Below are 26,306 nucleotides of genomic sequence, written 5' to 3' on the forward strand. Positions count from 1 at the left end.
AGAGCCGCGGATCGTAACACATCTGAAATGTAACGTCCACTTTTCAAAGCGCCGTCAGTGTGAACAAGAGGTGACCGAGACGTGTAGCCAATGGCACAGCATATCATCACGCCGGGTGATACGCCAGTATGGCGATGACGAGTACACGCTTCCAATGTGCGTTCACCGCGATGTCGCCAAACACGGATGCGACCATCATGATGCTGTAAACAAAACCTGGATTCATCCGAAAAAATGACGTTCTGCCATTCATGCAACTAGGTTCGTCGCTGTGTACATCATCGCAGGCGCTCCTGTCTGTGATGCAGCGTCAAGGGTAACCGCAGCCACGTTCTCCGAGCTGATAGTCCATGCTGCTGCAAACGTCGTCGAACTGTTCGTGCAGATGGTTGTTGTCTTGCAAACGTCCCCATATGTTGACTCAGGGATCGAGACGTGGCTGCACGATCCGTTACAGCCATGCGGATAAGATGCCTGTCATCTCGACTGCTAGAGATACGAGGCCGTTGGGATCCAGCACGGCGTTCCGTATTACTCTCCTGAACCCATCGATTCCATATTCTGCTAACAGTCATTGGATCTCGACCAACGCGAGCAGCAATGTCGCGATACAATAAACCGCAATCGCGATAGGCTACAATCCGTCCTTTTTCAAAGTAGTATGGTACGCATTTCTCCTCCTTACACGAGGCATCACAACAACGTTTCACCAGGCAACGCCGGTCAACTGCTGTTTGTGTATGAGAAATCGGATGGAAACTTTGCTCATATCAGCACGTTGTGGGTGTCGCCACCGGCGCCAACCTTGTGTGAATGCTCTGAAAAGCTAATCATTTGCTTCTTCCTGTCGGTTAAATTTCGCGTCTGTAGCACGTCATCTTCGTGGTGTAGCAATTTTAATGGCCAGTAGTGTAATATTCTTCAAATTGTTTGCAGTCAGACTGCATTACTAATTTGATTCATGGGTCGAAACTTAGGGTATTTTTCCTTATTCAATGCATATCTGGACTTACTTCCAAAGGTAATCCATTTTGAAGACCTAGCAAAAACCTAATAATATATTTCCTAGAGTAACGGTACAATATGAGCATTAGTGTGTTATAATTTTACCTCACGTGTGTCGCCAGTGAACCACTGGCAAACTGCAGAGACGAATCCCTGGCTGTAAATGGAGGAAAAAAGGCCCCACGTACGTGTGTCCGGAAATGTATCGTTACCACGGTAGATGAATGGTGCTGATGAATGGTGCTGAAAGTTCCTCTGACCCGTGTCGCGTCTCCCTTGTGTGTTGCAGGCTGTGTGAATGAGGCAGCGAACGGTAAGCAGCAGAATGGTCCGGTATCACCTCCGGAACAAGCCGAGATTGTGCTTGTGTACAGGAAAGCAGACGGGAATAGTTAAGTGACAGCACGGCTATAACAAAACAAGTAACTTCACGGACACCAACCACATCATACAATATTTCAAGCCCTGTTAGGGTGTTTCTGCGATCACGGGTCCTCTCAAACAGATGAACGTGAAATGAGTTGAAATGTTGTATGATCTAGTTGGTGTCTGTGAGGGTACTTTGTTTTGGTGTAGCTGTGATGCCTCTTGACCGTCTCTCGACTACTTCCATCTCGGCTTGTTCCCGACATGAATACCGTACCTTCCTGCTAATTACAGTAAACTGCGCCAATCACAGTGCCTATAACACACAAGGAACTCACGGCACGTGACCATTCGAGCTTTCATTCTTCAGCTTCAGCTACCGTGGCAACGATGCATTTCCGGGCGCTTGTTCATGGGCCTTTTTTCGTCCGTTTCTAATCAGGTATCCAACCTGAAGTTTGTGGGTTTTTATTCATGTTCACCCTGTATAAATAATTATCAATCATGAGAGTATGTACAAGGGAAGTCGAATTGATGAAAACAGCATAAAAAGAAGAGACCAAGTAGATGAAGACGAATTGGATGAAGTGATACTATGAGAAGAATGAGACAGAGAATTAAAACACAAAAGTTGAATAAGACTATGGTAGTGGATGACATTCCCTCAGAATTATTCATAACGCTGGAAAATCTGGCCTTAACAAAACTACTACACATGCTATGCAATATATATGAGACATCTGAAATACCTTCAGACTCCAAGAAGATGTAATAATATTCCAAACAAGCCGGGTGCTGACCCATACGAATGTTATGGAGGCATTAGTATTAGTAAATCACGACTGCAAGATACTGACATGAATTATTTACTGAAGAATGAAAAAGTAAAATCATACTTCGGAGAATATCAGCTTGGGTTTCCAGTAAATGTAGGAATATGCGAGGGAATATTAATAGTACAATTAATGATAGAAAAAAGTTAAATAAAGGAAAACCTATGTTTATAGCATTTGTACATATAGAGAAAGCTTTTGCCAATGTTGAATGCAATACATTCTTCCAAATTGTGATGGTAACAGGAATAAAATGCTGAAGGCACAAGATTGTTCACGACTTGTACACAAATTAGACTGCAGCTGCAGAATCAGAAATGTGGTAAAATCCAAGTGTTAGGACATCGTTTCTTAAGGTCTTGGTCTGGAGCGTAGCCTTGTGCAGAATAGAAATTGTGGAGGTAGCTAGTACAGAAAAGAATAAGAGTTTTTGAAATGTGATGCTACAGAATAGCGTTGAAGAAACGATGGACAGGTTGAATAACAAACGAAGAGGCACTTGTGCGGCTGGTCCCGGCGGAGGTTCGAGTACTCTCTCGGGCATGGATGTGTGTGTTTGTCCTTAGGATAATTTAAGTTAAGCAGTTTGTAAGCTTACGGACTGATGACCTTAGCGGTTAAGTCCCATAAGATTTCACACACATTTGAACATTTTTGAAGAGGCACTGAATACAACTGCACAGAAAGGAAATTAGGGAAATTATGAGTAAATTTAGGGATCGGTTAATAGCGTGCGCCCTGAGTCGTCAAGAAGCCGTAAGTTTGGTAATGACAGGAAATTAGGATGTAAAGTACGCAGGTGCGAAGGGATGTGCGTTACAGTTATAATGCAGAGGCAACAACAAAACAAGTTGCCACGAGTGACACGTACGATGCGACTAGGATGGGTAGAAATGACAAGAAATCTGGCAACTGTAAGATTATGTAGATGAAGTAATAATTCGACACACTCCTAAATATCTAGTTCAGTATTTAATTCTCTAATGCTGGTTCATCACCAGTGTAACAATTGTAATTTCACTCCCATTCCTCAGTCTCAGAGCTACTCATGATGTCCTCTGGGTCTGATGGGAATCTTTCCAATATATTCTGTTACTAACTGACATTGACGCTTATAAATAATAGTTTCGAAATGACAATTACATTAATTTTATGTGCCGAAACAATTGTTATTTAAATTAACAACGGTAATCAGGTATCAAAAATTGTGCACCCTGTGCAATAGTTTATTTATGACACCATACGCACAATCCCACAACATTTGTTTATCTTCAAATGATTATGAATCCACTAAGGTGGCAAAAATATTGAGATACCTCCTAATGTCATGTCGAACCTCCTTTTGCCCGGCTTAGTGCAGCAACTTGACGTGGCATGGACTCAACTCGTCGCTGGAAGTCTCCTGCAGAAATACTGATCCATCCTCCCTCTACAGAGGTCCCTAATCGCGAACTTGTTGATAGTGCAGGATATTATACACGAACTGACCTCTCGATTACGTCCTATAAATGTTAGATGGAATTCATGTCGGGCGCTCCGGGCAGCAAAAACGTTCGCTCGAACTGTCCAGAATTTTCTTCAAATCAATCGCGAACAATTGCGGCTCAGTGAAACGACGCTTTGTCATCTAAAAAAAATCCATTGTTGTTAGGGAACATGAAGCACACGAATGGCTGGCAATGGTCTTCATGTAGCAGAACATAACCCAGTCAATGTTCAGTTCAGCTGGACCAGAGGACCGTCCATTCATTGTAAACACAGCCCATACCATCATGGAGCCACCTCCAGCTTGCACAGTGCCATGTTGGTAACTTGAGTCCATGGCTCCAGATGTTTCGCGCCGCGCTCGAGCCTTGCCATCAACTCTTACCTACTGTAATCGGGACTCATCTTCCCACGCCACGGTTTTCCACTCCTCTTAGAGTCCAACCCAGGAGAGGTGCTGCAGGCGATGCCGTGCTGTTAGCAAAGGCACTAGCCTCGGTCGTTTGCTGCCATAGCCCATTAACACCAAATTTCGCCACACCGCCCAAACGGATACGTTCGTTGTACGTTCCACATTGATTTCTGCGGTTATTTCACGCACTGTTGCTTGTCTGATAGCAATGACAACTCCACGCGAAGGCTGCTGCTCTCCGTCGTTAAGTGAAGGCCGTCGGCCAGTGCGTTGTCCGTGATCGGAGGTAATGGCTTGAATCTGATATTCTCGGCACGTTCTTGACACTTTGGATCTCGGAATACTGAACCGTCTAACGATGGAATGGAATGTCCTACACGTCTGGCTCCAACTTCCATTCAGAGATCGTTAATTCCTGTCATGTGGCCAAAATCACGTCGGAAATCTGTTACACATGAATCAACTGAGTACAAATGACAACTTCGACAACGCGCAGCCATTTCATACCTCGAATATTCGATAGCAGCGCCACATGTATATGAGTATATCGGTTTCTTATTGAAGTGTTGGCAGAAGAGCCAACACTGTGTTGCTAGAGGAGGCCAAAATGCACGCGTTTAATTACACGCTGACTGGCGTGAGGTCTGGAACAGTTAAGGGAATTAATAGTAGCAAATAAAGTACGTAGTTGATATAATACTTAACTTTAATCCACAATTGGTGTACATCGCTCTTGACGGTACATGTTATAATCTCAATATCAAATGCTATGGCGCCTTGCTAGGTCGTAGCAAATGACGTAGCTGAAGGCTATGCTAACTACAGTCTCGGCAATTGAGAGCGTAGTTGTCAGTGATCCATCTCTGGCTAAGTCGGCTGTACAACTGGGGCGAGTGCTCGGACGTCTCACTAGACCTGCCGTGTGGCGGCGCTCGGTCTGCAATCACTGACAGTGGCGACACGCGGGTCCGACGTATACTAGCGGACCGCGGCCGATTTAAAAGCTACCACCTAGCAAGTGTGGTGTCTGGCGGTGACACCACACTTATGACATTAGTCAACCCACTGCAAATGACTCGTATCAAAATCAACATTAACAAAGCCAACGTCTCCTTGCAGCAGACTCGGGGTTGGGCTTCAGGAATATTAGTTTCCACTCAGCTTAGCGGTATATTGTATGTTCTTCATCATGTTGCCATTAAGCTTGGTTCTGACACGTTTAGAGCAAGTGTGCAACATTTTCGCTGTTTCCGAACTAGCTTGTGCTTATAACTTAATCCACTTCGATAGATTAACGCTAAAGGCTCATTTGAGTTTCAGTTTCGTAACTGCTAGCATTGTCCGAAATTCTGCACTGCCTTTATGGGACTTTAAAAATGTTGGTAATTATGCACGTTGCATCAATTACACAACAATTTTCATACTAGCTCATCTATACAGTATTCAAAAAAGCTTTCTAGTTCTGGATTACAGCCTATTTGCTATGGATTGTTACATCTGTTATTTAAATATAGTGAATGCCAAATTCTAAGGATCATTCACATAATATGAAACTACCTAGCAGATTAAAACAGTGTGCCGGACCGATACTCGAACTAGGGACCATTGCCTATCGCGGGCAAGTGTTCTACCATCTGAGCAACCCAAGCACGACTCACGCCCCGTCCTCACAGTTTCACTTCTGCCAGTACCTCGTCTCCTACATTCCAGACCGTACAGAAGCTCTGCTGCACACAGTTTTAATCTGCCAAGAAGTTTCATATCAGCGCACACTCCGCTGCAGAGTGAGAATCTCATTCTGGAAACATCCCCCAGGCTGTGGCTAAGCCATGTCTCTGCAGTATCCTTTCTTTCAGGAGTGCTAGTTCTGCTAGGTTCGGAGGAGAGCTTCTGTAATGTTTGGAAGGTAGGAGACGAGGTACTGGCAGAAGTGAACTTGTGAGGACGGGGAGTGAAAGGCAAAGGTCCCGAGTTCGATTCTCGGTCCGGCACACAGTTTTAATCTGCCAGGAAGTTTCATATCAGCGCACACTCCGCTGCAGAGTGAAAATCTCATTCTGGATTCACATAACATGTTGCTGGTTTTGCTGACTAGTTTGAAAAGACCGTATAACGTCTGGACAATAACTTCACTTACACGAGGCAGCTCGAATTCTCCGGTAGTGCGAATGAATACGATGCAAGAGTCCATTTTATTTCAAAATTCGACGTCAGAGGAAGCCCTGACATCCGCTGCAGACTTCAAATATGTCAGCGTATCCGACCGAAGGCGTTTCAGGTGGAAAGTCCCTTCAGTACAGTTGTGATGAAGGCAGTTATTAAGCACATTCACTGGCAGGATGAATCAGACTTGTTATTTGATGCAGTCTGATCACGGAATGGACGCGTGTCAAATTTTCATCCGGTTGGTTCAAGAATAGTAATCGTCAGTCTGAAACTCTTCCTGTATGCGATTAACGAAATAGATTGAAAATATTCAAAAGAGAGTTTCGTAATTCGTGTCAGTTTTGTTGCGTCACCGTGAGAGCCTCACAGGTATACTGAATACACTTCTGTACGAAACGCAGCATAAAAGATGAGATGCATCTTTATGTTTTACTCTTAGAGTAACCACAGCCGTAAAATTAAGAACATTACCAAAGAGTAATAACAGTCATTCTTCCGACGCACAACCAGTTATAGGAAATAGTAGTACATAATGTGTACCCTCCGCCACGCACTGTAGACAGAGTGCAGATACAGACGCAGATCGGTGGATACAGGCAAACAAATAAAAATAAGGAGTTCTAGAATTAGGTAGTAGCGCCCAGTGTCAGCATGTCATCATGTCAGCAGATCAATGGAAGACAGACCCACCAAGGAGAGTGGTGCAATATTTATATTTCGGACCCCCTCTCCATGAATGTTAGAAGTTTAGTCAGTATTGTGGTGAGCAACTGTTTATAGTTTACTTTGCGAATCTATTTATATAGTACTGGATTTGTCACATCATGTAGCTTGAGACGCAGGTTTACAATAACCCTAAAAACTACAACTGAAGATGCAATTTGTAGTCAATATCAATAAAATGATTACGTGTTCCACCTGTAGAAATGCGATCAAACTAATATTTCTCTTGTAGTGGACAACGGTTATAGTGATACCGTCTGTCCTGTAAGAAACTTATTCTGAAGAAATTTTCCTCTTTCCATATTACACCAGGGGTCTACTTATTCTGGCCTCATGAGCCGCAGACGGTCCTTGGATTCACTCAGTCCAGAGTTCCACACCTTGTGGTCAGCTGCATCTTCACCTCCCAGACCCAGTATCTATATATCCATCATGGCATTATTCCTCCATCTCGTTGGCCATCTTAGTGGTCTCCTTCCTTCGGCTTCTCCTTCCATTACTGCCTTTATTACCGTGTTCTCCCCTCTCCACCGAATATGTCCGTAGCACATGAGTCTTTTAGTTTTCACACTCGCTACGATGTCTGGTAGAGTATATAGTTCTACGAGTTCTCTGTTTCCTCCTTATTCTTCACTGTTCATTCTCTTTCACTGGTCCATACGTTTTTCTTAGTACTTTATTTTCAAAAGTGATGAGTTATTTTTTTTCCATGCCTCGCTGGCGTAGCACACTACTGCCTTGGTGATGGTGTGATATATTTTTAGTTTTGCCCGTCTGGAAGGTTGAAACCTTCCAAGGATGAAAGTTTGTTAAATGAAAAATAATGAAACATGGGAATTGAGCTAAGTGTAACCTCCCCTCAAGAATTTTTAAAGTCAATGATATAGAAACTGTAACCTCGTTGCAAAATTAAAAATGTCAATGTTAAGTAAAAATGCAAATGAGCCAGATTGTTAGCTCCCCACAGTAATAAAAGTCAATGATAATAAAATGTGCAAAAAATGTTAAGTCCCTACAAAATTAGCGTTAAAATGAGCCTGATAAATTTTATATAAGGGCAGCTGCGCTGTCCCTCGGTCCTGTGCGATTATTAAATGTGAACAAAAAAACCAAAATTCTTACATCAGTAAACTCCCTCAATATCTGCTCTTGTTTTGCGGCACAGCTCCGTGCAATGCTGGCGTATATTTAATTCTGATTCTTGGAGGAAATGCATAGGAAAAATTCTTTAAATGGGAATGATTGTCTTTCTTTAGAAGATTTACTTTATATAAAAAAAAACTTATTATTGGGGCATTTCTTGAACAAGTTAATTACAATTACAATACATTATTAGCTGAGCGCAATGCTGCTTCATTACCTTATTTAGCAATATACCTCGTCCTGAATCGTGACCAGAGACCCATGGCGACGCCCGCCGACTCCTCACACACAACAATACTGACTGACTACTTGCTCTCGAACTGCTAACTCGCAACTGAACTACATGCTTTCGCGACTCGCTACGTACCACAACTGCGTCCAACTCGGAACTGCACACTCGCGCGGTTAAGCACAGACTCGCAACGATAAATAACTCTCTGGTCAGAGATTCTCTCATGGCTCGCCATCGCTGGTACTGAATACATTCGTGTTTCATAACCCTCCACTGGGGGGCAAAAATTTGGCAGCGATGGTGAGTCATTTGGACTTACCATGAGCAACAAATTTTTTCTTAACTAATTGATTTTACAATTACAGAATATATACAGATGTAGAACACGAAGTAAATATGGTGCACATGCACCAAGTACAAAACATATCAGACAAAGACAAAATATATACAATGAGTACAAAACATATTCACAAATGGCAAAGGTGCACACGCACAGTAGTACAGAATATATCAGCAAATGACGAAGTGTATATACAATGAGTAACAAATGACATAAGTGCATACGCACTGAAGTATTGAACATATCAGGAAATCTCAAATGTATTGGCAACGAGTACAAATCATATTGAAAAATGAGAAAAGTGCACAGGCACTGAAGTTCAGTAGAAAACATATTAACACATGACATAAGTGCACATGCACTGAAAAATTCTTCAAAGTTTTCACAACAAATCTCATTGACAAATGACATAGGTGCACATGTACTGTAGTTTAGAACATATCAGCAAATAAATAAATATGTACATACAATGAGTGGAAATCATGTTAGAAAAATGACAAAAATGCACACGCACTGTAGTTCAGAACATATCATAAAATTAACAAAAAATGTATAGGTCATGAATACAAATCATGTTAGCAAAAAAATGATTTTTACTCTGTTACAAGAATTACGATATGAAAGGGAAGGATTGCATCGTGGTTGTAGCACTTTAGGTTGCACGCAGCTGCACTGAAAGTCCATATCTTTCCACAGAAGTACAACACCAAGTGAGACAATGTGAAGTTCTTTTCCCAGAAGTATTTATCAGCGTACCCAAGACCATGAAAGGTCGTAGTAATATTCCATGTTGTCGTTTTGGCAGTACATCAGATACACCAAACAGTGGGACCATGATAACGTCTCCATCGCTCACGGTGGTGGACAGCATGTCGTGTCAACACCACGCTCTTACAAGCCACACCAACGTAGAATTAGTGCAAAACCAAATATAGTGCTCCATGATCAAGAGGATATACAGGACAAATGGATATTGCAGTAATTCAGGGTAGTCAGGTCAGAAGGTGAAGTACATTAAGCCACATACTGGTCTTCATTGAGAATTACACTAGTAATGGGTGGCACTCATTGCCCAGTTACTGAACATTTCTGTACCATGTATGAAGTATTACAGAATAATGTTCATAAATCATCTGATTACAGTGAACAGTGGCACTCAATGGCCAGTTACAAACCAACAGAAGTCATTATTCAAAACAAGAGCTAATGAGTGTAGCATCAAGCTACTAGTATTCATATATATAGCATAAAAGTGACATAATACAAATTTAAAATATAAGAAACAGTGGCATTCGTTGGCCAGTTACAAAGCATCATTTTTTTGTATAATTAAGAAGTCATTATTGAAAATCAGTTAATTACTGTCATAGCATTAATAATCATGGGCATTATAAGTAGTCTTATTACAATAAACAGTGGCATTCACTGGCCAGTTACAAAGCATTATTTTTTTTGTATCATTAAGAAGTCATTACTGAAGTGACATACTATTCAGAGCTGATCAGTATTATTCATAATTCTCTTAAACTAGTAGCATTATTTAGGACTGGTAATTACTTTGTTTGCTTTTGAGTTATTGCTGCAAATGAAAATGTGTAACGTCATTCGTCATGAATCAGCTGTAGCAAGGTTATGAAACAAGGCAGTATATGTGATCACATTTATAAATGATAGACACAACTGGGTAAAAAAAAATACAAGTACTAGTACAGGTTTAATAGGTAACAGGTTTAGTAAGTATCATGAAAAGCTTCTCCTGGGAAAAAAATACAAAATGGATTATTGAGCTGAAAGAAGAAACGCATACTATGCTGAAAAGTAGTGAACTTCGAATTAACAGGTAGTGAAATGTGTATAAAAATGTGTTCCATAGCTGTCCCCCCCAAAACCTTCATTCATCCTACTATGCAATATAATACATACTGTCAAAACGAACTGCAACAAATACTTAAATAACTACATAGCATAAATCAACATCATCCTCATCTGTAAAGAAAATTCATTATCCATCACTGCAGATTCCTCGACTTGCGCCATAGGGTGGTGGGGTTTCGGGTTCCGCTGGATAGGTCAGGAGTCCACTACACGCAACAAGCGGCTACACGGTGGCGTGGGCTGGGCGGTTTTTTTAGGTTAGATGGCCTCGGGCAAGTACAGAAAGGGCAACAGCCTCAACGGGTGCGGGGCAAAGTCAGGACATGCGGGGACCAAGCAGCAATCGGTATTGTAATTGTAAACTGTCGAAGCTGCGTTGGTAAAGTACCGGAACTTCAAGCGCTGATAGAAAGCACCGAAGCTGAAATCGTTATAGGTACAGAAAGCTGGCTGAAGCCAGAGATAAATTCTGCCGAAATTTTTACAAACGTACAGACGGTGTTTAGAAAGGATAGATTGCATGCAACCGGTGGTGGAGTGTTCGTTGCTGTTAGTAGTAGTTTATCCTGTAGTGAAGTAGAAGTGGATAGTTCCTGTGAATTATTATGGGTGGAGGTTACACTCAACAACCGAGCTAGGTTAATAATTGGCTCCTTTTACCGACCCCCCGACTCAGCAGCATTAGTGGCAGAACAGCTGAGAGAAAATTTGGAATACATTTCACATAAATTTTCTCAGCATGTTATAGTCTTAGGTGGAGATTTCAATTTACCAGATATAGACTGGGACACTCAGATGTTTAGGACGGGTGGTAGGGACAGAGCATCGAGTGACATTATACTGAGTGCACATCCGAAAATTACCTCGAGCAATTAAACAGAGAACCGACTAGTGGAGATAACATCTTGGACCTACTGATAACAAACAGACCCGAACTTTTCGACTCTGTAAGCGCAGAACAGGGAATCAGTGATCATAAGGCCGTTGCAGCATCCCTGAATATGGAAGTAAATAGGAATATAAAAAAAGGGAGGAAGGTTTATCTGTTTAGCAAGAGTAATAGAAGGCAGATTTCAGGCTACCTAACAGATCAAAACAAAAATTTCTGTTCCGACACTGACAATGTTGAGTGTTTATGGAAAAAGTTCAAGGCAATCGTAAAATGCGTTTTAGACAGGTACGTGCCGAGTAAAACTGTGAGGGACGGGAAAAACCCACCGTGGTACAACAACAAAGTTAGGAAATTACTGCGAAAGCAAAGAGAGCTTCACTCTAAATTTAAACGCAGCCAAAACCTCTCAGACAAACAGAAGCTAAACGATGTCAAAGTTAGCGTAAGGAGGGCTATGCATGAAGCGTTTAGTGAATTCGAAAGTAAAATACTAGGTACCGACTTGACAGAAAATCCTAGGAAGTTCTGGTCTTACGTTAAATCAGTAAGTGGCTCGAAACAGCATGTCCAGACACTCCGGGATGATGATGGCATTGAAACAGAGGATGACAAGCGTAAAGCTGAAATACTAAACACCTTTTTCCAAAGCTGTTTCACAGAGGAAGACCGCACTGCAGTTCCTTCTCTAAATCCTCGCACAATCGAAAAAATGGCTGACATCGAAATAAGTGTCCAAGGAATAGAAAAGCAACTGAAATCACTCAACAGAGGAAAGTCCACTGGACCTGACGGGATACCAATTCGATTCTACACAGAGTACGCGAAAGAACTTGCCCCACTTCTAACTGCCGTGTACCGCAAGTCTCTAGAGGAACGGAAGGTTCCAAATGATTGGAAAAGAGCACAGGTAGTCCCAGTCTTCAAGAAGGGTCGTCGAGCAGATGCGCAAAACTATAGACCTATATCTCTGACGTCGATCTGTTGTAGAATTTTAGAACATGTTTTTTGCTCGAGTATCATGTCGTTTTTGGAAACTCAGAATCTACTATGTAGGAATCAACATGGATTCCGGAAACAGCGATCGTGAGACCCAACTCGCTCTATTTGTTCATGAGACCCAGAAAATATTAGATACAGGCTCCCAGGTAGATGCTATTTTTCTTGACTTCCGGAAAGCGTTCGATACAGTTCCGCACTGTCGCCTGATAAACAAAGTAAGAGCCTACGGAATATCAGACCAGCTGTGTGGCTGGATTGAAGAGTTTTTAGCAAACAGAACATAGCATGTTGTTCTCAACGGAGAGACGTCTACAGACGTTAAAGTAACCTCTGGCGTGCAACAGGGGAGTGTTATGGGACCATTGCTTTTCACAATATATATAAATGACCTAGTAGATAGTGTCGGAAGTTCCATGCGGCTTTTCGCGGATGATGCTGTAGTATACAGAGAAGTTGCAGCATTAGAAAATTGTAGCGAAATGCAGGAAGATCTGCAGCGGATAGGCACTTGGTGCAGGGAGTGGCAACTGACCCTTAACATAGACAAATGTAATGTATTGAGAATACATAGAAAGAAGGATCCTTTATTGTATGATTATATGATAGCGGAACAAACACTGGTAGCAGTTACTTCTGTAAAATATCTGGGAGTATACGTGCGGAACGATTTGAAGTGGCATGATCATATAAAATTAATTGTTGGTAAGGCGGGTACCAGGTTGAGATTCATTGGGAGAGTCCTTAGAAAATGTAGTCCATCAACAAAGGAGGTGGCTTACAAAACACTCGTTCGACCTATACTTGAGTATTGCTCATCAGTGTGGGATCCGTACCAGATCGGGTTGACGGAAGAGATAGAGAAGATCCAAAGAAGAGCGGCGCGTTTCGTCACAGGGTTATTTGGTAACCGTGATAGCGTTACGGAGATGTTTAACAAACTCCAGTGGCAGACTCTGCAAGAGAGGCGCTCTGCATCGCGGTGTAGCTTGCTCGCCAGGTTTCGAGAGGGTGCGTTTCTGGATGAGGTATCGAATATATTGCTTCCCCCTACTTATACCTCCCGAGGAGATCACGAATGTAAAATTAGAGAGATTAGAGCGCGCACAGAGGCTTTCAGACAGTCGTTCTTCCCGCGAACCATACGCGACTGGAACAGGAAAGGGAGGTAATGACAGTGGCACGTAAAGTGCCCTCCGCCACACACCCTTGGGTGGCTTGCGGAGTATAAATGTAGATGTAGATGTTCATTATCTATATTATCATAACGCCATTATTATCATCACCTGTAAAGAAAAAACTTCATTATTCATAGTAGCATATTCTTCATCGTTATTCATCATCATTCATTATCATCTGCAAAAAATCACCTCATTATTCATTATACAATTATTCCTTATTTCTATCATATTTCATCACTAAAACTAAGATGTGTAGTTCTGTCAGACAGCCTGCATCAATCGCCTCGTATTCTGAAAAAAAATTAGTTAAGACTGCTATTCTGCGATGTGTATAGTATATTCTTGTTAATGCTTGTCAATCCTGATCCATTTACTCTTCATCACAAGGTATTGTATTCTCTTTCGTTTATTCCGTAGGTGAAATTCCCATTTCTGTTTAATTTATTTCCTTTACACGTTACTTCTTTCTGAAAATGATGAACAAAGATTAATGTCTTGCATTTAAATCATATACTCATTAGATAAAAACTGGTTTATAGTAACATAACTGAGCAGACAGCATAACATTACAGAAAACGTAATATGTCAGAAACATAGACAGTGTTCAAAAGCAAAATGTACACAGAATATCATAATGCAGCAGCAAAAAAAAAGTAAAGTAGTCACGATGTTGAGATATCTTAAAGCAAAAATGTCAAAGTCAACTGGTGTTTGCTATGTCTTAGCTATTTCATAATGCATATAAACAAAACAGGAAAACAATCATACATACAAAAAAAAATGGAAAATGTGCACGGTCTGATGTGTAACGACAAGAAGAGCGACCTGCTAGCCTTACCTTGCCGGGCACTTGCTAAGAAAAAATACGATAACCATCAGTAAATGTTCATGTGAATATAATTGCATAAGTGGTCATAAATAAAAAATTAGGAAATGGCATTACAGTGTGATAAATCATAAAGTACGTTCATTCAATAAAAGGTTTAATGTTTGAGACATGGTGATTGCCTTTACTTTTTTTCGTTCTCAAAGTTTCGACGTGTACAACATTGGGGTGAGGAATGCTGCGAATCCGATATGGACCTGCGTATAGAAGTTCAAATCTACTGCACTTACCTTTTATTCTGCTGGATAAATAGTGTGTACGTACTAATATCTTCTGTCCAATGTGAAAGTCACGGCGTGTACAAACCTGTTTTTGCTGTCTTCTCCGGCGCTCTGCGGCGCGTTTGATGTTGTTCAGCGCAATGTTAATTATTTCGTGGTGTCGTAATCGACGAGATGTAGGAAAGTTTACTAATTCTTTAATTTTGTTAGGTGGTTCAACATTTTTCAGTAATACAGACGGAGATGGCATAGTTGATTCATTTGGTATGGAGTTAATTACATCCTGGAATGAGAGTATGTGTGTATTTGTTGTCGAAAAACTGGAGCCTGCTGTAAAAAAATTTTGTGTAGTTGCGTGCGTTCGTCGTCTGCACTTGCACTGCTTTGCTTAACTTTATCTGAAATCGTCTGTATTGCGTCTTAGTCGGCTTCGTCTGGAGTATTATAGTTATGTACGTACGTATCTGTGAACAATGTGGAATTACAGCTACGTGATACGGAAATGACCTCTGTACAGTTAATTGTTTGTTCTTCCCCAGATAAAGAGTGCTGAAATTCTAAAGCCAGTTGTACATTTTCATCCTTTAACATTAAATAGGAATTTTGAAAATCAATAATTGCGTCGTGTTGTACCAGAAAATTAGTACCTAAAATAACGTCTATTGTCAATAAAGGAACAATCCAAAAATTTGAGTGAAATGTGTGACCTGCAATACAAAATGATAAATGTGTCTGTAATTTAACATCTACTCCTTTACGCGATACTGCTCCTTTTATTTTTGTTTTGCCTAATGGTAACGTATGATAGGTATTCTCTTTGTTACACTCATTGAAAAGTTTCTTCATTCATAACTGACATAGGTGATCCAGAATCGATTACTGCTGAAAATTTCGATGATCCAATTCTAATTTCAATGACCGGATATGAAATGGTTTTCTGAACAATTGGTCTTTCCTGCAAAAGAGTGTCTCTGATGTCGTCAAAAGTAATAACATTTTCGTGAACAACATTATGCGTGTCAAAAGTAGTGCTTGTGTTACTCGAAGATGCGACCTGTACAGTATCTAGTCAGATTCTATCTGACGTGTTATTATTTTCTGGAGGATGTTGTGGCATTTCTACTATTTGAACTGTTCTATTATTTCTTCCAGACGTATTACGCTCTGGATGATACCTACTGTCGGGTTCATTCATGAGAATATGTTGTTGCTGATCATTTTGCTACTCGTAGAACCGACTGTTATTAAACGTACGTTGAAAATTGTGCTCATTAATTTTACGTCTGTCGTAATAGTCATTTGTATACGGTACATTACGATAGGAACTGAAATAGCGTGTCTTCTGTACGTAGTTATTTCCTTGCTGCCGTGCGTTACTATTTGTTGGAGCTGAGACTATACGTGCACGCGGCGAAACATTAAAGCTTGGTTGACCTTGTAGACTACATTGTTGGTTAGGTATGCTAACCGGCTGGCTTTGATGCTGTTGCGGAGAAAAACGCCTAGTGTTACCAAAATGCGTTCGCTATTGCTGAAAATTGTTTTACACATACTGATGATTACAATTTTTATCTGTTATTAATGTTCTCGTAGTTGTCATTTCTGGAGCGTCTAAAGAAAAATTGTCACTTTCGGTAAATACTTGTCTTATCGTGTTTTCTTGACTTATTTCTTAATCCTAGGTAGAGCAATAGTTAAAGAGCTGTTTTGATAGATATAAAGGATAGTAGAAGAGAAGGCAGCAGTGCAGAAAACTAAAGATGAAACAGCACTACTACAGCTCGGGGCCCTATGCACGCTACGGCACATACTCATTAAAGCGTAATGAATCCCCTGAGGTCTATCACGCACTGCAAATACATTTTAGCTTTTGCATTACAGGCAATGGCGGTAAAAATGCACAAACAAATTGCTGTATCCATGCTAATTCAGATGTCTGCATTACACGCAATGCTATTGAAAATACAAAAACAAATTGTCGTATACGGTTCAAAGCGTATACCTGTGCTCTGTCATTATTAAATTCCTTAGATTTTCTTACAGATACAAATTGCTTATAATCAACGTTATCGTCTCTGAATTTGAGAACACGTTCAGGTTTGTGTGAGAATCTGTTTGTCTGTGTCATTTCGGATTTCAGGTCGCGTAGCTTCTGTAAATTACTCAAGTTACACTGGCTGTACGAGTGTGAGAAACGATCGGAGTGTGCCGTACGCTGTGCTATGTTATTCAGTGAAACATTTTTCATTTCTGTTACTTAAACCTTCGTCATTCTGCTTGGTATGTTGTTCACATTTCTTATCGACTTTTGTATCCGCAGTGTGTGAAAGTTCTGGTGACTTTAAATTAAACTCGTCGTATGCCTGTGCTTTGTCATTTTCGAATACTTTAGATTTTCTTATGTATAAGAATTGCTCGTGATCAACATTATCGTCTCTCAACGTGTGAACAGGTCCACGATTGCATAAGAATTTGTCTCTGTCACATCGTATTCTAAGTCACGTAGTTTGTGTAAATTGCCTAAATGACACTGGCTATTTGAGTGTGACAAATACTCGCAACGTGGCGTATTCTGAGACGTATTAGTGACTGAAACACTTTTCATTTCTGTCATTTTAACACGTTCGTAAATTTGGTTGTTCTGTTGTTCACATTTATTATCGACTTCCGTATTCAGTGTGTGTGAAATTTCTGGTGACTTTAAATTAAACTCGTCGCGTATCTGTGTTGCGTTTTTAGGACATTGTTCAGTGACTGCATTAATTTCGTCTCTACGTGATTCTGTTGTGCCTACACGTGTACTACTTAATTCTTGTGCCACAGTTCCAACTTCTTCATTACTGTTACTAGCACAAGCCTTAGTATCCTCATTTAACTGTTCTTTCGTATCGTGACGTTGCACGCTAACAGCTGTAATCTGTTCACTAACTTGTTTGCTCTGTTCGTTAAGGTTGTCTTGTTTTTCGTTCGTCAGTTTGAAACCTTCATCAATCGTTTTGCTAACTTGTTTGAAATGGTTGTCGAAAATTTCCTTCTGTTGTTTGAAAATTTTGTTTAGTTCTTCACTGAGTTGTAGTAAAAATGCGATAACTTGATCCTCAGTAACATTACCTATTAGTTGTGCCAATGCTCTAATTTCATCCTTAGTAACATTACCTACTCTATTCTCTGTGCTGTTTGATGGCGTGTCTGCAATTGTCACGCTTTCTGTAACCACTTGGTTATTCTGTGATTTTTGGAAATGTTCGCCAGTCAGATGTGCACTGTTATTCACTAAATCGGAACTAAATAAATCCGACGCATTCTGATTACACTGTTCGGTTTTATTAGACAAATTTGTCTGTTCGTCACGTGAATTTTGCAAACCGGTTGTGTTGAGCTGGGCAGCGCTCATTGCAACAGAACGCCCCGCGTCATCAATTGTCGATAGATTAACAGAGGACAATTAAATTCGTCTGTTCATCACTAAGATCAAAATCATTATTAGTGGTTGGAACGCACTGATTGTCAGTGAACGCAGGATTGTCATCATTACACTGCGTGTCACAAGTGTTATCGGTGAAGTTGTTTAAGTCGGTAATTTCATTCATAATACCTCGCGATGCACTATTAATAGTCTTTCGCGGCATTTTTACACAAATCACAATTATTCACAAATGAAACAAAGACAATGCAAAAAAAGCAACAAACACAAATACAACAGAGCAACGAATTGCTGATGATCTGAAGAAAGAAAGTCATAAAATTAGTAAAAGCGTTGCGCCAAATGCTAATTATATTAAGTAAATAAGAGCAGATATATGGCTACTTTTCAGAAGATTCTCAAAGAAATACGATCCTGGACCGGATGTCGCCAAGTGTAACCTCCCAAGAATGAAAGTTTGTTAAATGAAAAATAATGAAACATGGGAATTGAGCTAAGTGTAACCTCCCCTCAAGAATTTTTAAAGTCAATGATATAGAAACTGTAACCTCGTTGCAAAATTAAAAATGTCAAAGTTAAGTAAAAATGCAAATGAGCCAGATTGTTAGCTCCCCACAGTAATAAAAGTCAATGATAATAAAATGTGCAAAAAATGTTAAGTCCCTAGAAAATTAACGTTAAAATGAACCTGATAAATTTTATATAAGGGCAGCTGCGCTGTCCCTCGACCCTGTGCGATTATTAAATGTGAACAAAAAAACCAAAATTCTTACATCAGTAAACTCCCTCAATATCTGCTCTTGTTTTGCGGCACAGCTCCGTGCAATGCTGGCGTATATTTAATTCTGATTCTTGGAGGAAATGCATAGGAAAAATTCTTTAAATGGGAATGATTGTCTTTCTTTAGAAGATTTACTTTATATAAAAAAAAACTTATTATTGGGGCATTTCTTGAACAAGTTAATTACAATTACAATACATTATTAGCTGAGCACAATGCTGCTTCATTACCTTATTTAACAATATACCTCGTCCTCAATCGTGACCAGAGACCCATGGCGACGCCCGCCGACTCCTCACACACAACAATACTGACTGACTACTTGCTCTCGAACTGCTAACTCGAACTGAACTACATGCTTTCGCGACTCGCTACGTACCACAACTGCGTCCAACTCGGAAATGCACACTCGCGCGGTTAAGCACAGACTCGCAACGATAAATAACTCTCTGGTCAGAGATTCTCTCATGGCTCGCCATCGCTGGTACTGAATACATACGTGTTTCAAGGTAACTTAGGTCTTATGATGTTATATAGGTGTCTGTCTTCTATATTATCAGGTTCCTGGTTGTAAGATGGTTTGGTCCTAACTGAAATGTTCTTCCTATTACCGTCAACTTTGTTTTACTTTCATTTGTACTTAAACCTAGCTTCTTCTATCAGTACAGTTCCCATTTCCAGCAGGTCTTACATGCTTTTTTCTGTCACCACAATATCATCGGCGAAAGGCAGAACATTTAGGTTTTTCCCTATGGTGACTCCTGCGCATTCACTCATGGTGTCGTTGAGTGACAAACTGAACAGGGTTGGTGATATATACCTGTCTCACTACTATTTTTACCTCAAATGTTTTTGAGAGCTTCCCCTGTACTTTGTCTCCACACTTTGACTCCTTCTTTTAGTTAGCTTTATCAGCTTATCAGGCATCCCACACGCTACCTTCATCCTCCATATCTCCTCTCTCACTATGCTGTTATTAACTTTGTTAAAGTCTTACACTAGGACTGTAAAATGAAACAACTGTTAGCCCATGGCCGGCCGGTGTGACCGAGCGGTTCTAGGCGCTTCAGTCTGGAACCGCGCACCCGCTACGGTCTCAGGTTTGAATCCTGCCTCGGGCATGGATGTGTGTGATGTCCTTAGGTTAATTAGGTTTAAGTAGTTCTAAGTCCTAGGGGGATGACCTCAGAAGTTAAGTCCCATAGTGCTCAGAGCCATTTGAACCATATGTTAGCCCATGGTGTTACTAATTGGCTTGTTGCTTTTCTGTATATTACTTACTACTTTGAGGCAAACAGAACGTTGATACGCAGATGTTAACTGGAGTGCTTTGGTGCAATTCACTGCCAGGCTTTGTGTGGTCCGTGTACTGGCGTCGAGTCATTCGCTGCGTGTCGTGGCGGTTCCTTTACTATACTGAATGACTGAGTTTATTAATAGGAAGATCAAAAGTCAGTTCTCTCAAGTGAACTGGCACTATTAGGGACCTAATATAAAAATTCATAGTGAAAGGACTTGTACGAAGATAAACTAAGACGAAACAAAAACGAATAGATTCAAATATTCTTTGACGAAAAATACAGTGTTTCGTAATGTTATCCAAATCGATCTCTTCGAATGTTAAATTCTCGGTACCGACTTCCATGCTGATTTTGATTATTCAAAAGTCACAGTTTACACATAAAAATCGAAATTACGCGTTTTCGTCCTCCTCAAAGCTTCTCCGCCACTTTACGGCCCTTCGTGGTATAGTTTTACTTATTATTCCGCTAATTATTACATCTGTTCAGAGCTCCTAATGTACGAGTCCGAACAAGATGATGGCTTAACTCCGAACTGCCCTTAGACTTCAGAAAGCACTTCTCTTAGTTTCACAAAGTACGTGCGAATATACTGTCCTGTGACTGCCTGGAATCAATCATAGCCAATCCTATATTAGTATTAAACTGCGCAATCCCGCGTCTCTTACATTTGACCCATCACAACTTAATAGCTTTTATGAGCAGTTTATAAAATGAATAAATTTAGAAATTCCTCAATTATCAAAATAGCTACCTCTGTAACTAAAGAAATTCTAGTAAAGCGTTTCTTGCTTCCCTAGCCCCGTAGACTAGCTTCTTGGACTTTACAGAATTCGGATGAGAATGTAACTCACTCTCTCTGTAAGACCACAATTCTCACGCTAAAGTATACTCAGTTAATAGAAGTAACAGGATTCATATCAGATATTATTTTCTACTTACACTAATAATTAAACTTATTAAATCGTCACTATTTAACAGAAGACGTAATATTCACAGGAAATACAATTTTGTTTTCGAAATATACTGTTTTAACAACGTAGAATTTCATGGTATCAAAGCGACATCTTTTCGACATGGCGTTAACTACACTGAAGCGCCAAAAAGACTGGTATACGCATGCGTATTCAAATACAGAGACATGTGCTGCGGTTGACAACGCCTGTGTAAGACAACAAGTGCAGACAACCTTGTAGGTGGGGCCCCCACAGTTATGAATATTCATCTTGGGTATTAAAAACCACTTCAGCTGTATTTTGATCCTTTATTACTCTACCAGAAGCGGTTTCGTGGCGCTAAAGCCACGTCCTCAGGTGACATATGATGAAAACATTCAGAGTGGAAAGTTCGGAATCTTTTATCCCAACTTTCGTTGTCCGTCAAACGAAACCACCACTAAAAGACGGTGTGTTATGGATAAAAAACTGCCAAATTCCAATATAGTGGATGGGTCCAAAACAAATCATATCATAGTGATCGCTTTTTAATCCATAACATACCGTCTTTTAGTGGTTACTGCTGCTGTAATGGCAGGTTATCAATATATAAGTGAGTTTGAACGTGGTGTTATAGTCGGCGCACGAGCGATGCGACACAGCATCTCGAAGGCAGCGAAGAGGTGCGGATTTTCCCGTAAGACCATTTCACGAGTGTACCGTGAATATCAGGATTCCCCTAAAACATCAAATCTCCTACATCGTTACGGCCAGAAAAACATTCTGCAAGAACGGGACCAATGACGACTGAAGAGAATCGTTCAACGTGACCTTCCGCAAATTTCTCCAGATTTCAATGCTGGGCCATCAACAAGTGTCAGCGTGCGAATCATTCAACCAAACAAAATCGACATGAGCTTTCGGAGCCGAAGGCCCATTCGCGTACCCTTGATGACTGCACGACACAAAGATTTAAGCTTCACTTGGGCCCGTCAACTCCAACATTTCAAACATGTTGCCTGGGCGGATGTGTCTCGTTTGAAATTGTATCGAGGGGATGGACATGTACCTCTTGAAACCAAGGACACAGCAGTCAACAGGGGACTGTTCAAGCTGGTGGAGGCTATGTAGCGGTGTGGGGAGTGTACAGCTGGAGTGATATGATACCCGTGATATGCCTTGATACAACTCTGACAGGTGACACGTACGTAAGCATATCTGATCACCTGCATCCATTCATGTCCATTGTACGTTCCGATGGACATGGGCAATTCCAGCAAGACAATGCGACACCAGACATTTCCACAATTGCTATAGAGTGGCTCCAGAAACACTCTTCTGAGTTCAAACACTTCAAAATGGTTCAAATGGGAATTAACATCTGAGGTCATCAGTCCCCTAGACTTAGAACTACTTAAACCTAACTAAGCTAAGGCCATGACTGGCAACCATGCCCGAGGCAGGATTCGAACCTGCGACCGTAGCAGCAGCGCGGTTCCGAATGAAGAGCGTAGAGCCGCTCGGCCACAGCGGCCGGCGTTTAAACACTTCCTCTGGCCATCAAACTGCCCAGGCATGAACATTATTGAACGTATCTGGGATGCGTTGTAGAAGAGATCTCCACCCCCTCATACTCTTACGGATTGATGGGCAGCCCTGCAGGATTCAGGGTGTCAGTACCCTCCAGCACTACTTCAGACATTTTTTCGAGTCCATGTCACGTCGTGTTGAGGCAATTCTACGTCCTCGCGGGGGCGCTACACGATATTAGGCAGGTGTACCAGTTTCTCCGATTTTTCAGTGTTCTTGATGCCACCTATTGGACCGGATTTCACATCCGTCTTGATATAACCATGTCTCTTGTATGAAGCTGTCTGCCCGCTAGAATCTGAGTTACATATGCGCAATACGAGGCGCTACGCCTCAACCCGTCCCTGTTACCAAACCACAGTAGCAGGAGCTTCGTGCCAAAAGTAGGTGAACAGCGCACGGTACCAATTAAAGAGTCGAATGCCCCTCGAGATCGATGGTTCGCAATGTGGCGGAAGTCCGCACGAGGAGGGTCGGAAAATCGTACTGCGTTGTCGTGCCGAGGCCTTGGGAGAGTCTTTGCCGGCCGCTATGAGGTCTAACTGGCCGCTCAAACTGCGACAAATTACAGAGTGGTGCGGTCGCCAGCTGGTCTCCTTTTTAGATATTTAGCAGTCAGTAATAACAACGGAGGCTGCAGGTGCGCCTCTGAATTATGCAGCGCCACTTGCCCGCGACGGAGGCGGGAGCCGGGGTTTGGGTGGGGGAGAGCTACAGCCACGTATTAAGCGGTCGGCGTTAACTGCGAGGCTACGGCGGGCTCGCTTTGGATGTATAATGGATGCCGCGCGCAGGACGCCGGCCGCTTTATTCCAGGAGCGGATATTTCCCAGCCGCCGGCCACGTCGCGCCGCTTGCGTGTGAAGGCCCGGCTAAATAATTGGTCTCGTCGAGCGCACTTCTGTTTTCACGGCTCCGGGTACGGCAAACGAATCTCGGATATCCTATGGCGTGATTGCGGCGCGTGTGTAGGTCGCGAAGAAATTAAGGCGAACGGCGTCCCGACATGCTACTGCAGTCTAATAGAAAAAAAGTGTTCAGGAGGTCGTCTGTACGTCGCCCGTAGTAGTTCCAGGAAACTACCAGGACAAATATAGCACAAAATTGCAGCCGCGCGGGATTAGCCGAGCGGTCTTAGGCGCTGCAGTCATGGACTGTGCAGCTGATCCCGGCGGAGGTTCGAGTCCTCCCTCGGTCATGAGTGTACGTATTTGTCCTTCGGATAATTTAGGTTAAGTAGTGTGTAAACTTAGGGACTGATAAGCTTAGCAGTTAAGTCCCATAAGATTTCACACATATCTGAGCATTTTTGAACAAAATTGCAACTTCAAAAAATCTCACTCCGTAAACTAAGAAGGCGACCGCGTCTCTCGTTTCAATGATTTCGTCAAATTTTGTGGTGTATACAGGGTTTGGCCAGAAATGAAAGTGACTGGAGTGGAAACACCAGACAAGCTGCGTGTAGGTTAAAAAAAGAAAAAAAAGAGACTCATGCCGCGTGTTGCGCGAGGAACGCCAGCCAAGTTTCGAGGCAGCCAATGCGGCAGCGAAAAGAGTATACACTGATGGAAAAAATGGCAACAATGAAACGTAATTAATGTAGAGTAATGAAAGTTTGGATACACGTTTGTCTAGGTTACGTATTTAGGTTCAAATGGTTCAAAAGGCTCTCAGCACTATGGGACTTTACATCTTGAAACGCCCGCTTAGAAAAATTAATGAATTACTGTGCTGATAAACCTCTAACATTATTTGATTTTCAAACAGCTGAGTAGAACTGAACGTACTCAGACATTTCGCTCTTTACCTATTCCGATCAACACTAAACTGACACACAATATTTTTAGCGCAACGCAATCTGACTTTCAGTAATCCCTACAAAAGAATAGCCCTGACTAACATTAACCTGTACCTTGCACAAATCACTTACCTCACAAAAATCTTCGTTAGTGGAACTACTGCAATACAGCGAGCGCCACTACTGCCAGCTAAATAGAAGATTCAAACTACTGAAGGCACTAGCTACTGATAGGCATAGTTACCAAATGAAAGATTTTGATAGAGAACAAACAATGTATTTACCTTAATAGTGTTCAAAAGTCATAATATATATAGCAGTTCATGACATCCAGTATTACAGATTTACTGTCCCTGATGGACACACGTCCAGATCATCCGCTCTCAAAACTCCGCCATTTCTCTCCACACATCCACCACTGCTGGGGCTCACCTCCAACTGCGCAACACTACGCGCTGTTAACAGCCAACTGCCCAACACTACAATAGCATATACTCCAACAACGCAAACCAACCACAGCCTTCACACAGCACAGTCAGTGAATTTTCATATAGAGCGCTACCTGGCGTTACCAACATAAAAACAAACCTAAACAGCCTACTTACAATCTGAGGTCCCCTAGAACTTAGAACTACTCAAACCTAACTAACCTAAGGACATCACACACATCCATGCCCGAGGCACGATTCGAACCTGCGACCATAGCGGTCGCGAGGGTCCAGACTGTAGCGCCTAGAACCGCTCGGCCACTCCGGCCGGCAGCGGTCTGTGGGCGAGCGTTGCACAGTTGGAAAAGTCCTTCTGGAATGCCGTTCATGAATGTCAGCGCGGGTCAAATCATCAGCCTGACGTTGAAATTCGCAGTAAGGGAGTGTGGGATAACCACAACAGTACTACCGCTGTAGTAAAAAATCGTGGCCCAGACCATAATTTCAGCTGTAACACGCCCACAGGATCGTTGCCGGCCCTCAATTGGTCTCCCTCTAACCCACACATGGCCATAATTGGTGCAGAGGCAGAACCAGCTTCCATGAGAAAACACAGCAGATGTACACCCTACCCTCCAATGCCACCATTGAACTCGCAGAGTGAACAGTGGAATGCTTACTACAGGGAATCTTGCTCGGAGCTATCCTTGAACTAACCGATTTATAATTATTTTTTGTGTTACTGTGGTGCCAACAGCTGCTCGACTTGTTGCTTCAGACGCAGTACTATGTGAAAGAGTCATATTTCGTACACGACGGTCTTCCCTCATGATACTGCCACTTGATCATACGGACCCCGGTTTTCTTGCGACCGTATATTCTCGCGATCTCCGCTGCCAGCAGTCATGTACAGTGGCTGCATTCCTGCCAAGTCCTTCAGAAATATCGCAGATGAAACATCCAGTTTCTCGTAACCCTATTACAAGACCTCATTTATACCCAGTGAGCTGCTGATAATGACGTCTTTAAGGCAACATCAAATCACTACGTCGAATCTCATAGGCAGCTAACGCTCACCTAAGCTACAGCGTGTATTTAAAGGAGAGCTGATTTGCATCCTCATAGTGGTGCTTCTAGGGCAGGGGCGGGCAAACGTTGCACGCGGCACATGAGCGCACAGCGCTGCACTTGTGCTGCTCGCGTGCAGGCGTCGACCGGGGCTGTGGCGACAGCCGGCAGGTTGCGGCAGTGTAGTGCCAGGCTAAGCTGCGGACGTTGATGCGAAGCGAGCAC

The sequence above is a fragment of the Schistocerca cancellata genome, chromosome 9 (genome assembly GCF_023864275.1).
Source record: "Schistocerca cancellata isolate TAMUIC-IGC-003103 chromosome 9, iqSchCanc2.1, whole genome shotgun sequence".
NCBI lineage: Eukaryota > Metazoa > Arthropoda > Insecta > Orthoptera > Acrididae > Schistocerca > Schistocerca cancellata.